The 15557-nt window shown below is 46.4% G+C and overlaps 1 protein-coding gene across 5 annotated transcripts in view; it reads left to right on the top strand.

The window, feature by feature from the left end:
• The window catches only part of KANK4 (KN motif and ankyrin repeat domains 4), a 152078-nt gene that overhangs the window by 18094 nt on the left and 118427 nt on the right, over window positions 1-15557 (top strand). Inside the window, exon 4 of one of the 5 annotated variants that reach the window (XM_083157655.1) lies at window positions 837-1099. The exons of 1 other annotated variant lie outside the window; for it this stretch is intronic. The gene's annotated coding sequence lies outside the window, so the exon portion shown is untranslated. Of the gene's footprint in view, window positions 1-836; window positions 1100-3266; window positions 3325-12648; window positions 12800-15557 lie in introns of those variants that run through there. 3 more of the 5 variants (XM_083157654.1, XM_083157652.1, XM_083157657.1) reach the window with 3 other exon arrangements.

Here is a 15557-nt window from a genome sequence, read left to right as displayed (position 1 = left end):
AATAGTTTTTCTTTTTATAGAGCTGTAATCCACATTCTAGCAGCGAGTGAGCAGGATGCATAGACCGTGTATCGCTAACTGACCCCTTCTCAGCCTTCATGATGATAAATGTGTCAGGTCTGTACACACAGCGCTGATTAAATGAATCCAAAGTCAATGATTCTTTATTCGAAATATTCTCAGCTGAACCTTCATTCTATGGGGGTAATTCACTACCACTCGCTAAGCCAGGGCTGGGCAACAGCGGCCCTCCAGATGTTGATGAACTACACATCCCAGGATGCTTTGCATTAGTGTTGCTATGTGGCCATGCTGAGACTGATGCAAGGCATGCTGGGATGTGTAGTTCATCAACATCTGGAGGGCCCCACGCTCGCTGTCCTGGGTGCATGGACCTGGGTAACAGTCTGTCCACTGTGGGTGCACGCACACATGCGCAAAAATGCACACAGCGCCACCATCGTTCCCCGTGCGAACGCATTCTGGTTGCGAAGCAACTGCTTAACACCATGCTGCACTGCAGGTGGGGCGGATGTAACCTGTGCAGAAAGAATTAGATTTGGGTGGCGTTTGTTCAAAACTGAAATCTGTATTGCAATGTAAAAATAAAGCTGTCTAACATCTGTGGGCTACATGCAAAAACCGCCAGTATTTACCCTGCACAGAAAAAAAATATAGCCCAATCGTTTTCTGCACATTTTACACCAGCCCCAACTGCAGCGCAACTCAGCCTGGTTTTGCCCAGTTGCTTTCTTTTTGTATTTACTTACAAAACATAAATCAGGCACAATATACCGTGTGGCATTTTTAACGGCAATTTTGCCCATCTCTCACAGAGATGCCGGCACTGAAAGGGTTAAGGACAGTGGATAACTATGCTGTCACGGCCATATGTCCTGATCACCGAAGAGGATGTCAGCAGTTCCCGGGTGACTCACAAGCCTACAGAATGTTAGTGCCATGTATCACATCCAATGCCCACAAGCTGAACACAATCTGTGTCTTACTCGTCTCCGATGACAGCACATGGGAACAGCCTGCGAAAGAAAAAAAATCTGTGGATAGAACTATTGTTACAGTCCGGCTGGTCCTACACACGGTGGGTATGCAGGATTTATATTCTATTTGCCTTCCTGTATCTATTTATTTGTATAATGACCTGTCTTTAACTGTGTCTGTCATCACCCCCTCAAACCCCATTTGCTGTCAATCCTGCCCCTATTCTGTTTAAGGCACAGGGGGGACTGGTTTACATTCTGAAATAAATGTAGCGTGTGTTATTTGCACTGATTTCTGAGTGGAATCCGTGGATTAGATCTCCCACCACTATGTACTGTAATTATGGGTTTCACTCTCTGAAATGTGGTATGTATTTCAGTTTTCCACAATACACCACAAGCAGTTTGACATTTTATCAAGCCTGTTACTCCCTGACGAATGACGCTTATTTTTTGGGATGTAAAGAAAGACATCTTCGGTTTCAGTTAAAGGGACCTGATTGTAGGAGTTTACTACCTGGGGAGTGAGTGTTATGGACAGTGGGGGCTAGAGGCACTGGATGGCTGCTGGAATAGTATCACCAACATGTGGGACATACTGTAATGTAGGTTATAATGAAGAGGTGGCTTTTGGAGAGTATGAACGATTGAAGGTTGTACAAGTGTCTGGGCAAGCAGGACAGGGAGATCCATATAGAGGTGGTGGTGGGTGGAGGTGACAGAGTATGCCTTCCGAGTTGGTCTGAGATGTATAATGGAGTGGTGTGGGTGAGAGCAGGTAAAACATAGGACAAGGGTTTCCAAACTAGTTTTCAAGACAGCATAACAACAGCCTACATTTCCCAGACTTCCTAGCTGGTGCACAGCTGTAGTCATAACTCTCACATTCCCCAGATCACCTAGCTGGTGCACAGCTGTAGTCATTACTAACTGTCACATTACCCAGATCACCTAGCTGGTGCACAGCTGTAGTCATTAGTAAACAGCTGTAGTCATTAGTAACTCTCAAATTCCCCAGATCACCTAGCTGGTGCACAGCTGTAGTCATTACTAACTGTCACATTACCCAGATCACCTAGCTGGTGCACAGCTGTAGTCATTACTAACTGTCACATTTCCCAGACCACATAGCTGGGGTACAGGTGCAGTCATTACTAACTGTCACATTCCCCAGATCACCTAGCTGGTGCACAGCTGTAGTCATTACTAACTGTCACATTACCTGGATCACCTAGCTGGTGCACAGCTGTAGTCATTACTAACTGTCACATTACCCGGATCACCTAGCTGGTGCACAGCTGTAGTCATTAGTAAACAGCTGTAGTCAGTACTAACTGTCACATTCCCCAGATCACCTAGCTGGTGCACAGCTGTAGTCATTACTAACTGTCACATTACCCAGATCACCTAGCTGGTGCACAGCTGTAGTCATTACTAACTGTCACATTTCCCAGACCACATAGCTGGGGCACAGGTGCAGTCATTACTAACTGTCACATTCCCCAGATCACCTAGCTGGGGCACAGCTGTAGTCATTACTAACTGTCACATTCCCCAGATCACCTAGCTGGTGCACAGGTGCAGTCATTACTAACTGTCACATTACCCAGATCACCTAGCTGGTGCACAGCTGTAGTCATTAGTAACTCTCACATTCCCCAGATCACCTAGCTGGTGCACAGGTGCAGTCATTACTAACTGTCACATTACCCAGATCACCTAGCTGGTGCACAGCTGTAGTCATTACTAACTCTCACATTCCCCAGATCACCTAGCTGGGGCACAGCTGTAGTCATTATTAACTCACATTTCCCAGACCACATAGCTGATGCACAGGTGCAGTAATTACTAACTGACACATTCTACAGACCCACAGGTGTCCTGGAAAAGCATTCGATTCTATTGGGTATGGAAAGCAAATTTTGCTGGGAAATCCAGGGCAACTGGAATAACAAGAAAGAGAGAAAGAGATTAGGGAGCGGATGGTGAAGAGAAAGTCAGATACAAGATGTAGTCAAGGTGGGTGATAATTGTAGAAAGAGAACCTGAAAACATGGCCTTGCTTATGGAGGTTTCGGAAGCTCTACACCAAACTAGGCACACATATACATATATCAGGCAATTGGACACAGAACAAAGCCAGCGCTTCAATAATCAAAATCAATAGCATCAGGCAGATGTTGAGTTGTTGGGCTGTAAATGTGTGTTTATTTTCTGATTGCTATAATAGATCATGAAAGAACAATCTCTTCTCGTCCCCATGCAACCAATAGCAACATCCCATCAAACATGGCTTCTCCTGGGCTAGCAATCAGCTCTCCTGTATGTAAGTCTGACTTTACTCCTAAGAAAAAAGCAAAGCAACAGAAAACTTCACTAGTGATAGTATGTGCATATCAGCATTTCAGGACGCAGCACTAAGCAGATACTACTGACAGGATAATTTATCCCAATCAGTGACACATTTTATTGGAAACGGCTGAAAGAAGCAGAGTCTGCTTTATTCCAGGGTTGCCTACTTTTAAAGTCTGCACTCCGGGAAAAGCCCAGAGAGGAGACTGTCAGCAGCACTTCGGGGGGGCGGGGCTTGATGTAGACGCCATCAAGCCCTGCCCCCAGAAAGCAAATCCTGCAATTTGAGGTTTCTTCTGTATCTGGGAGGTGAATATATCTAACCAATGGCCAAGAGCGTAACTACCACAGGTGCAAGGGGTGCAGCTGCTATGGGGCCCAGAGCTGAAGGGGGCCCATCTTTGCTGTCTAAGTAATATGTTTTACACACATTTATCACCATCAGTTGCTAAATAGGGGGCCCTTACAAACTTTTGCTATGGGGCCCACGAATATCTAGGTACGCCTCTGCCAATGGCGTGGGGGGGGGGGGGTACTTTTTAACCAGGGCCGGGTCCGACTCCCACGCTGCAGTGGGGATAGAGATGACATTCTGCAGCAGCACAGTCTCTCTCCCCAGCTCAGCACAGGCTGCTTAGTGGCCTGTGCTGAGCTGGGGAGAGAGGCAGCGGCACCCTGTCATCTCTCTCCCTCTTGTTTGTTTGTTTATTTTTTCACTGGGTGTGGCCCCTCCCTTCCCTGATGCCACACCCCTCAGGTGGCCACATCCCCTTCATGTTACCGACCTGTCGGCGCCCCTGCATGTAACTGAATGCTTAGCATATACACTGGCGAAGAGCTTTGAAGAAAATTGGGGTCCCTTGATGATGGACTGCAGGCTTAAATGTTTTAATCAAAATCCCCTCTACAGAATTTCAGTATATATTGTTAGTGCCGAGAGCAAATTTCTCTCTTTTGTACACATATATGGCATTAATACTGCGATGCAGATGGTACCATGTACAACATGGGTAAAATCGAGAGGTATTTATTTTCTGTTTAATTTCAAATTCTGAAGCAGCTCCTAGTAAATGAATAGTTTGCATTCTGACGAGTAACGATTCAGTAGCAATATGACTGCCTGCAGTGTGTGGATGGAGGTTACACTTTAATTTCTGTCTGCCTAAATCACGCATTGAAATGTCCTGTTGTTCTATAACTACAGAGGCTTGTGCTCGTACGGTATTTGAGATATGTGATTCCATTTCGGTATATTGGACGCATTATTCATTATCGCTGTTGATTGACAACCATTTGCAGAAACAGTGAACTTCAGTTGAAACCCTGCTATTTTAGGCCTTTAGTTCCTCCTTTCATCTGCATTTTCTAGGTGGCTCCGTGGTCGTATGTCTGTAATCAGACCACACGTTAGTCTCACATCCCCTGTTGAGTTGGAAAATTGACAATTGGGCATGTTGCTAAAAAAGGTCACTAAATGTAGTAGAACTAGTTTCAGCTACATTACAGATTGCTTTGTATACCAATGATATGACATGGGTCTTGGGGATGGAGAGACACTGCAGGAGGGTCTATAAAAAAAAATAGGAGGCGACCTGGTAAAGAACGGTACCTCGATTGGCAAGGGAGGGCTGTTATTAAGTAACTACCCTGCAGACCCAAGTCTAGCAGCATTACAAGGGGAGCTATATGTGTATTACCCTAGAGCAGTAGTTCTCAAACTCGGTCCTTGGGACCCCACACAGTTCATATTTTCCAGGTCACCCGACTGGTGCACAAGTGCATCATTTAAATGATCCTCAGGTGAAGCTAATTATTTTACTTGTGATTCTGTGAGGAGACCTGACAAACATACACTGCATGGGGTCCTGAGGACCGACTTTGAGAACCTGTGGGTTAGTGCACCTGGAACCTTTAATCAGGCTCCAGAGGGAGGTGTAAATTCTAACAGGAACCATTCCAGTAGGGAATGCTCTGCTCCTGGATTTCCCTCTTCGGTTATGATTGGCAAGTACTTGAAAAAGAAAAGTTTTTCAACACAGGTGACAGAAATTGTAAATAAAGAGGGAAGCACAGGAGCAGAACATGTTGTCCCTCCTGGAATGGGTCCTGTTGGGAGGTATGCGTGACATCACCGAGGTGCAGTGCGTGCCAATCTTAAAGTTACGATATGTGCCTGGAATTATAGATGTTTAACAGTGCTCACACTCTAATGCACATATACAGCGGAGGGAGAGTGTGTGACAGGCTGCGTGTTACAGAATAGATTCCTTAAAGATTTAGGATAGCTATTCTGCAGAGTTTACACTTTTGTAGACGCAGCACAAATACAGCTAAGAGTTACAGAATGTTATGTGCCCAGATATCCTAAGATCGCAGTATTGGCGCTTACTTGCCGAAATTCAGACAAGAGGTCCAAACTAAAATGATGTAATCGTTGTGAATCCAGTGCCAGGGACCCTTAGGAATTGGCTGCAGGTGTGTTTACCATAAAAGGAAGGAAAACCACTTAAGAACGCTCGTCACTAATTATGTGCACTTATGCTATCTCAGAGCGAGCAGGTAAGTTGGTCTAGAGCAGGGTTAGGAAACTTCAGCCCTCATGTTATACCAGCAGGTCATGTTTTTAGGATTTCTGGTCGTGGAGACTGGAGACAAATGTTGTAATCACTGACTCTGCTCAACAAATGAACTCATCTGTGCATGTTGAAACAATTCCGGAAAACATGACCTGTTGGAGCTATTTGAGGGCCGGAATTGAGAACACCTGGTCCACGCTAATGGTTTTGCCATTGTAGAACATACCTACTAGCGCTGATGCGTTTTGCGCCGTCGTGGTGCGATGCGATCTAGTACAAAAAGTACTGCATGCACATACTGTTTTTGGCTTGCGATGTGAACTACGCGGGAGCGCACATCGCAGGACTAAATAACATAAACTACACGCCAATCAGCAACCACCCAGTCTTCTGAAAAGGATTTTTCAAATCTCCCCGCCCGCCACATCGGATGCTTAGCACCCGCGCCGCTCTGCTGACGGCTGCACAAAAGTTATGTGCAACCCGCCTGACCTCCTTTCCAATTCGCACAGGACCGGGCACAGGATCAGATCGGATGTCATACACTTGTAAATTTGGGCAGATTTGACCTGATTTTTAAGCCTAATCCCCCCAGAAATGGGTGAAATCATTCCCAAAACGCGTAGTGTAGGGGGCCTTTACTTTCACAATTTCGCTTGCATGCTTTTTCAGCGGTAGGCGAGTATGGTTATAACACTGCTGATGGTTGTTATCGGAGCACAGCTGAAAGCTAAATCATAAAATAGTTATCTATTTTATAAGAATGGTACTTGTGGAGTATCACGGCTCCCACGACCTTCATCGTATGCTGATTGTATGCTAAAAACGCATGCGATGCGATCGCACCCGATTTTGCACTGAAATGCATCAGAATGCATTGAAATGTGTATTAAACTTGTGAAATGCCCCCAAATGCCATTTTTCATAGTGCACCACCCCCACTATCAACGTGAACCCGAAGCGTGGCGAGCGCAGCGAGCCTGCGAGGGGCGGCGGTACGCGTCCTACGACCTTTTCATACCCCCACTATCCACGTCGGCGTGGAGTTGAGAATAGAATAGTGTGGCGAGCGCACGCGGATACCTTCACAGCTATACGCGTCCCCTCGCGGGCTTCACAGGTATCCGCGTCCCCTCGCGGGGCTCGCTGCGCTCGCCACGCTTCGGGCTCGGTGGCTCGCTGCGCTCGCCACACTATTCTATTCTCAACTCCACGCCGACATGGATAGTGGGGGTATGAAAAGGTCGTAGGACGCGTACCGCCGCCCCTCACGGGCTCGCTGCACTCGCCACGCTTCGGGTTCACGTTGATAGTGGGGGTGGTGCACTATGAAAAATGGCATTTGGGGGCATTTCACTAGTTTAATACACATTTCAATGCATTCTGATGCATTTCAGTGCAAAATCGGGTGCCATCACATCGGATGCCATCGTATGGCATCCGATGCGATCGCATACGATTTTTGAGCTAAAATGCTCAAAAATCGGTAAAAATCGTATCGCATCATATGCCATCGTATGCCACTACATATGGCATACGATGTCATGCGATGGCATACGATTTTTGAGCAAAAATGCTCAAAAATCGGTAAAACATCGTATCGCATCGTATGCCATCGTATGCCACTACATATGGCATACGATGCCATACGATTTGAGCCGTGATACTCCACAAGTACCCTAAGAATTTCCAGATGGAATTGTAGCATCCTGGGTCTTATTTACAGTACATGTGCAATACTAGTATTTCAGTGCTAGAATGAGACTGTCTGGGGTAAATTTGCTAAAATGGGGAGTTCTATTGGGAGGTTGCCCATAACAACCAAACTGATTATACTTCTTATTTATTTAGCACCTGCTATAAAATAATAGATAGAATCTAATTGGTTGCTATGGGCAACATCCAAAACACACATCTTACTAAATTGACTTCTCTGAGTACATCAATAGACTAGCTGGTGAGGTATTTCCTCCCTTAACTACTGTATACTGGCTCTTATTCTAGTTGATTCGGGCTGATGCGTATTTCGGACAGGAACCAAGTGTTCTTAGCCCCACCTACCGTATGGATCGCTCACGCCGTCCGAATGCGGTAAGACGCCGAGCGTACGGATCGCGAGTGGATGTTTCATGTGAACACCTCCTCCATTGTGGGAACCTCCCCCATCCTCCGATGGTCACCGACCATCGAATGATGGACCGAGCGGTCAGACAGCTCCGAGTGGTCTAGACCACTCGGACATTTCTCCGTGCGAAAGCAGGGATATGGGCAGGCAGCTGGCATCCGGCTATGTCAGCTGTCCGCCCCCCACACGTGCGTCACGGCCGCATTACCATGCGTACGCCCAGCGTTTTCATGGGAACGCCCATGAAATGCGGGGCGTGCGCATATGGTAATGAGCCCAAACAACCCTTCATGCCCCTCTCCGCCCCCTGCTCGGATGGTTCCGTACGATCGTTTTCTGCAAGGACCTCACTCCGTGAGGTCCTCTGCACATGCGCAAACACCAACCATCGGCCGTCCGACCGCACTATCTTAAAGGTTGAATGTTTTCTGCAACCTACATATATATGTTTGTGTGGTATTAATAGCAGGTGTATGTGATCTAGCATTCAGAGCTCCTTCAGATGAGAAGTGATGGGGTTTTCAATCCCCGTCGTTATTTCCGACAGGAAAAATAGTGGGGGGCGCATACTGAATGCTGTCTTGCCTGACCGCATTGAAGAGCAGATCGACAGAACAGGCCCGACTTTAAAAGCAGTCAGGCCCATTTTGTTGGTAACGGCCATGAATTGTCACAATCCCGGTTGAATCTACGCGAACACACCCCCTTTTTGCCGATCACCAAGCGGGACATTGAATCCCGCCTGGCGATTATGCTGTAGAGCAAAACAAAAATGGGCCAGGGTCAGTAAAGGATCGTCAGCCGTGACCCGGGATTGAATACCCCCCCTAAGACTAGATCTCTTAATGCTGTTTTCCAAGTTCTCTAAACACCAGACAATGGCCCTTATTCAGGTTGGCTCCGCTAGCAGGGGAATGATTTCTCCTGCCTGCGCGATCAGAAGTCTGTGAAAACCGACTTTTATACGCAAGTGCTGCGACAAAGAAGGAGCAGGCGGCTGTTGTCCTATGATGTCAGCCGCCCGCCCGTGTACCCATGGGGATGCCCATAAAATGCTGGTCGTTCCCATGGTCCACCGCCATCACCTCCCCCGTCCGCCCCTCGCCCTTCCTCCAACGGCCCGGCGAGTGAGTAACTCGCCAGAGCTGTTCATTGTTTGGGTCTGCACGTGCGCAAATACGTACTTACGTGTACCCCCAAACATCGGAAAGTGGCCGAATTCGCCACCTTCCGATCACTACAGAATTAGGCCCAATCAGCGGCAGCATAGGCGTGTGCAGCACATTTTATTAGGTGGTGCAACGTCAAACGGGTGGGGTTAGAACCACCTATTGGGCATGTCTAATACTGCCCATTGGGTGTGTCTACCATCATTTATTGGCACTGGTTACAATATAAAATGTCTCCCAGCCGCACCATAATCTCCTGCCTAGTTCAGTTTTAATCTTCCAGCTATTCTGTGTAACAGTACATGCAAATAAAGTCATAAACAAATATGGATGACGCAGGAATGTAGTGATATGATAATGGTCTAGTACAATTCATAGTTGCCTACTTTTGAAAACTAGTTTCCGGGAGATTATAGTTGGTAGTAGAAAATTGCACAGCGCCCCATTGAGGCGGCGTGTCATGCTCCACCTAAAAGGCGTGTCTAGTTCCATATATGGAGAGATTGCGAAAATAGATTGTGAACGTGGCACCTAGAAGCGTGGGTGTGTACTGCTACATCTGAGGGGAATCTTCTAAAATGACTTATATCCAAATGTAGATGAGCCCCAAAGCAGTTAGTAAGAGCTACTATACTTGGTAATGTGCTGGGAAATGGTGCTGGTGATTCAATGTAAATGTATCTGTCTCTCATTCCTTTTTTCCACAAAAATATAACAGTGTAATGTGGGCTAGGTGACATGAGGGAGATTGCTAGACTAATGCGGGAGATAGGGAGATTGCTGCTATGTCAGGGAGTCTCCTGCAGAATACAGAAGGGGAGGTAACTATGATGTAACAGTGTAATGTGGGCTAGGTGAAATGAGGAAGATTGGTACACTAATGAGGGAGAGAGGGAGATTGCTGCTATGTCAGGGAATCTCCTGCAGAATGCAGGAGGGGAGGTGACTACGGTGTAACAGTATTATGTGGGCTAGGTGACATGAGGGAGATTGCTAGACTAATGAGGGAGAGAGGGAGATTGCTGCTATGTCAGGGAGTCTCCTGCAGAATGCAGGAGGGGAGGTAACTATGGTGTAACAGTGTAATGTGGGCTAGGTGACATGAGGGAGATTGCTAGACTAATGAGGGAGAGAGGGAGATTGCTGCTATGTCAGGGAGTCTCCTGCAGAATGCAGGAGGGGAGGTAACTATGGTGTAACAGTGTAATGTGGGCTAGGTGACATGAGGGAGATTGCTAGACTAATGAGGGAGAGAGGGAGATAGCTGCTATGTCAGGGAGTCTCCTGCAGAATGCAGGAGGGGAGGCAACTCTTGTACAATTATCAATGTAAAACACACATAATTGATTAAAGGATGCTTCTTTTAATGGAATACAGTCTTTGGTAAAACGTATTGCTAGCGGCAGGGATGTGTTCATAAGGGTGGGCACAGCATTAGGGGGTGCCTGTGCACCCCCAACACTCAATGCGCACACGCCTATGAGCGGTGGTAGATGCTATGGCCCAGTAATGGACAGGTGATTGTGATTTTCCAGTGCTTAGAGCTGAACCCCAGATGGCATCGCAGTTACAGGCACCAGTATCTGTGATGCCAGTGCCCATGCGATAGGCTTGTGTCACATTCTTCTGGATCCGCCCTTGTGAAGCAGCAATGGGAACATGCAAGTTACCCAGCAGTAGAAGAACTGCCTGAGTCTAGATGAGCTATGTACAAAGAATCACACATGCATCCTACCTAGTATACCCTCTGCTTACATTCACATGGTTCACCTGGTAATCACAGAAGGGCAGCGTCCTTCAGAACTTTCCATATTGTGTATAAATAGGCGAAATCTATCAACAAGGGCTGTTTGCTTTTGCAGGCCAAATAAATGAGTAACCACTTCTGTATTGACAGAATACATTGTAGTCAGTGTTTCCTTATAGATCACATTTGCCTACCCTCCCGGACGCTGTAGGAGGCTCCCCATTATTAGAGTACCCCCCCCCCCCCCTCCGCAGCCCAGAAACATAGGTTGCCTGCCCGCTTCTAAGTGAATCAGCCAAGATTAGGTTAAAAACATTGTATGCCTAGCAGCGCTGTGAAGAGGCAGATCTAAAGGCAAGTATGACACCATTTAGCCCTGCCCCCCTGTCCGTGAACCCACAAATCGCCAGCATTTCCTTATATTGGAGGTGGGGCCTGATGATATGCCAGTTCAGCCCTGCCCCCTGAAGAGACAGCGCTGTGTCTTCTCTCGCAGAGAGGACTAAAAACTGGCATATGTGACTAAAGGGCCAATTTCTTCCTAAAAATGATCTAGAAACAACACTCTGCATAATTTTATGAGTTGTTGCTATGTACTATCAGCCTAAAGCAGAAGTCTTTGGAGAAATCTCCTCCCGAAGGCTAATTAGTGCTGAAGACTCGTTATCAATGATGACTACGGTCTGACCCCTGTGCACCAAACTCTGAAAAGCGAAACTTTGGTCCTTTTGGTTTACGCCATCCTCAGATGTGTCAAATCTGTTATGCCTTTGGAGAATTAGCAATGTGAAAGTCTCCTCTGATGCAGCCGGGTTGTGACTCTTAGGGACAGAGCCGTGACCAACGTGGGACTGCAAGGACTTCAGTCCCGGGCCCAGGACTGGATCCTATCAAGTACAGTATAATTTGTCATAAACAAAGTCCACATTTCCCTTGACATAATGTAGAGTCACCGGAAGTCTTACCAAGCATGCCGTGGGTTTGAGAGGGGGCCCTCTTTGTAAGTCCAGTACCCCACAATTTGTGATGACAGCCCTGCTCAGGGACATCGTTATCGCTACCATTGTCTCTGCACGGTTTCTTTAGTACATAGCGATTATTAATACATAGGCCCATAATTGAGTAAATTATGTGGCTAATGGTACCTCCATTCTGAAGCAATGAAAAAGTATTTGTTGTTCAGTGCAACCCTGCATAATAGATCCTAATTTTTTCCTCCTTTCTTTCATCTTATTTCTAGAACAGACACTAAGGGGGAACTTGGTGAAATCCATTACTTATATTATTTTAGTATAGGAAGTGCTTTAGATTCCAAGAAAAATATAAGTGACACCACTCAGCGCCGTACCTCTTCTATAGGGGTGTATGATGAACAATAGGGGGCATTTAAACAGTGGAGGAACAATGCCCCGGTTATATAACATATTCCTAGTGTAAACCTCGCAGGCGATACAATGCCAAGAAGTTATTTGATCCGTCTTACATCAAAGAGAACAAAATCAAGATTAATATTTTACAATTATGAGTGGGAGCCACAATCTTCTCTTTTAAGAATAGTGTTGTATAGTTTCCAGGAGGTTTGGGAGATAAAGCTGTAAGACTCTTTTCCCTTTTTTTGTATTTTTAAGGAAGGGCAGCGCAGTCAGAAAACGCTGGGTATGTTTCGCAGAAGGCAAATTTTTCATACTCCTTAAGAAAGAGGTTGTGAGCATCTGGCTGATCAAGTAAGAATGTAGGACCATCCCACTCTCACAGTCAGTCACTTACACACACACACAGCAACATATACAGTCTGCAAACCTGCAGCAAGCAGACGGCCGCACGTTACCAAGGTAAGGCAAGCCGATCCGTTCGCCCGTTCTTTAATTTTAATCTTCTCCACGACTGAGGAGAATGAGAGTAAGGGAATGTGAGGCTGTGACTGTTCCTGTGCATTCTGTGGAATATCAGGGTAGACTTCCCAGCTGTTTCCTTGCAGATAAAACCGTTCGCTGCTGACACCCCCCTTCCCCTAATACTAGTAAATTCCTACATGGCTTTCCCACCTATTGAAAACAATGAATTTGCTATGAAAATAGGAAAAGGATGACATAGCCTTGTATTGGCAAAATAACTGTACGTGTTTTCCCAGAGGCCCCCCCACCTCCCCAAAAAAAGCAAACAAATGTTCTCACCCATTTGCACCGTAGAAGGAGAAAGTGAGGTTGTTTAGTTCGGTGGCTTGATGAAAATGACTGGATATAAAGACCCTCTGTAGGGGCCCCTAATAGGAAACATCTGATTGTACAAGGGTCCTCGTGGTGCTGTGCCCAACCTGAATCTGGAAGGAGAAAAGCAAAATGCAAATAAATGGTTAATCCCAAATATTTATAATAAGAGGTTTGTCTAATACTCCACTGACCCCCTCTGGCTTCGCAGCCCCATTACTTGGAACATCAGGGAGTTAATTAGCCAGTTCAGATTTTTTAACATCCAGGAATGGAAGTTTGCTCTTCAGAGAGAGAGAGAGAGGTGGGTGTGTGCTGTTGTGTTCCTAACAAAGGGAGAACTTTGTTATACCATGTAAGAGAGCTGGTATTGTTTCAGACTGTTCTTTACAATCTGGGCTGCGGTCTACGATTTTGTCAATTATTGATTTTAATATTCACTTTGTTGCTACATCGAATTTTTTGCTTGCTATATTATTGTCTGTTCTGTCGTCGTTTTTTTGTTCTTTGTGTGTTTTTTTTTTTTTTTGTATTTCCTGCGTATTTATAAAACCACAGAGACATTTGTATTTCTGCTTGCTTGCAAGAACCTCAGAGCAAATGTATTTAACCTTTTAGGTGACAGAGACGAGTTGTGAATGTCTGCGGCGCTGAAAGTGTTAGTAACTATCTGTGATTCAGTCCATACTGCCTGTCACATGGGTGTAGGTTGTCTGTATGCAGCATGAGGGCACATGGATGACTGTATGGGTATTTTGGCGACAGGCGATTGAACGCTGCTCAGAGTCACACCAGCCAGTTTCGGAGGAGGGGGGGATTACATTTTGGTGGTAAATGACAAAAAAAAAGATAAGGCTTCAGCGTCATCTGTGGCGGTTTTATGCTGTGTAAAACATCTCCCTGATTATCTGATAAATCTCTTTGTGCTGCTGCAGACAGAGAATACATTAAACAGCAGTTACAGTAATAATGCATCAGTTTAGATGGATATTGTTCCCCTGTCTGTGCACCATTATTATATTTATCACCAATTAAGATTTTTATTTTTTTGCAATGTATTGTTCTGGATATTTGCTGTGTTTTGGGGGTGGGGTGGGGGGGGGGGAGTATTTAGTGAGATTGTATGTAAGCCATGTGGGCTGCAGCTGAGATGAATCAAATACGCCTGAAATGATAATTAGTCTCAGCTCTCCCGTTCCCCACCTGCCAGATAACTTCACACCAGAACTTATCAGGCAGCCGCATGGACTGAAAGTTTGTCTTCGTCTGTTGGAGCAATGGGCCTGATTCAGACATGATTGCTGGGCTGCTAGTTTGTGGAGCCCTGTGATCAGATATACGCCGCCCCGCCCCGTGCAAGTCTGCGATTAGCTGCAAATCAATTCGCAAGACACTCGCTGATTTGTCCAGTGTGTGCATACGGTAAGTAGACCACGGCTTGGCGGCTACAATAGAAGCCGTCCAATCGGGGGCCGGAGCTGACGTCACATGCCTTCCTTTTAAACACCTGGGCGCGCCTGTATTTTCCCTGACACTCCCCGAAAACAGCCGGTCACCACCCCCAAACGCGGCTTCCTGTCAATCGCCTTGCTTTCCTCCAGCGATTAATAAAAGTATCAGGATTGTTTCGCAGGACGGCCCCGGACATGCGCGCTGCGGCCCGTACACATATCTATAATCACCCAGCCTGCTAATTTGCAGCCATGAGATCAGGTCTGAATTAGGCCTGATTCAGACCTGTTTGCTAGGCTGCATATGTTCAAAGCCGAGTGCACAGGTGAACGCTGTCCGGCCAGATGCCCGCCTCCGCATCGCGAATCCCCTCCCTAACATGCAAAGGGATGTGTACGGTAACACGGTACCGGCAGGTGGCCGTAAGCGGGAGAAATCATGTGATGTTTGCTCAACATTCCTTTTCAGATGGCCGCAATCCTCCAATTTCGGGGTGGGTGCTGACGTCATTTGTGATGTCAGCCGCCTGCCCCAAGCAGGCATCTCTACGCCTATGTTAACAGGGGAACGCCCAGCGTAATTAATGGGACCTCATAAAATGCTGGGAGTTCCCCTGCTGTCGCTCCCTTTCACCAAGCGAATGGCTCCATGGTGTGAAGCGCACCCAAGCTCCCAATGTTTGGCGAATGTGCATAGTTGCGTATGCGCAAATCTCAAACATCCGTACCCAACTAACCAGATCTGAATTGTCCCCAATGTTCCTGCAGTCTGGAAGAGTATTCGCCTATCAATGGTGGCTTACGGTTCCGGTTGATAGATTTACAGTGTCTACATATAAAGTCCACAGGTCAACATGCTCAAAAGGTCGATAAGAAAAAAGTTGACACGTGAAAAAGTTGACATGGGTTTATTTGTTTTTTTTTTAAGTCGT

Source organism: Crinia signifera, chromosome 8, assembly GCF_055691185.1.
Source record: "Crinia signifera chromosome 8, ASM5569118v1, whole genome shotgun sequence".
Taxonomy (NCBI): Eukaryota; Metazoa; Chordata; class Amphibia; order Anura; family Myobatrachidae; genus Crinia; species Crinia signifera.
This window is presented reverse-complemented; position numbering and strand designations above follow the sequence as displayed.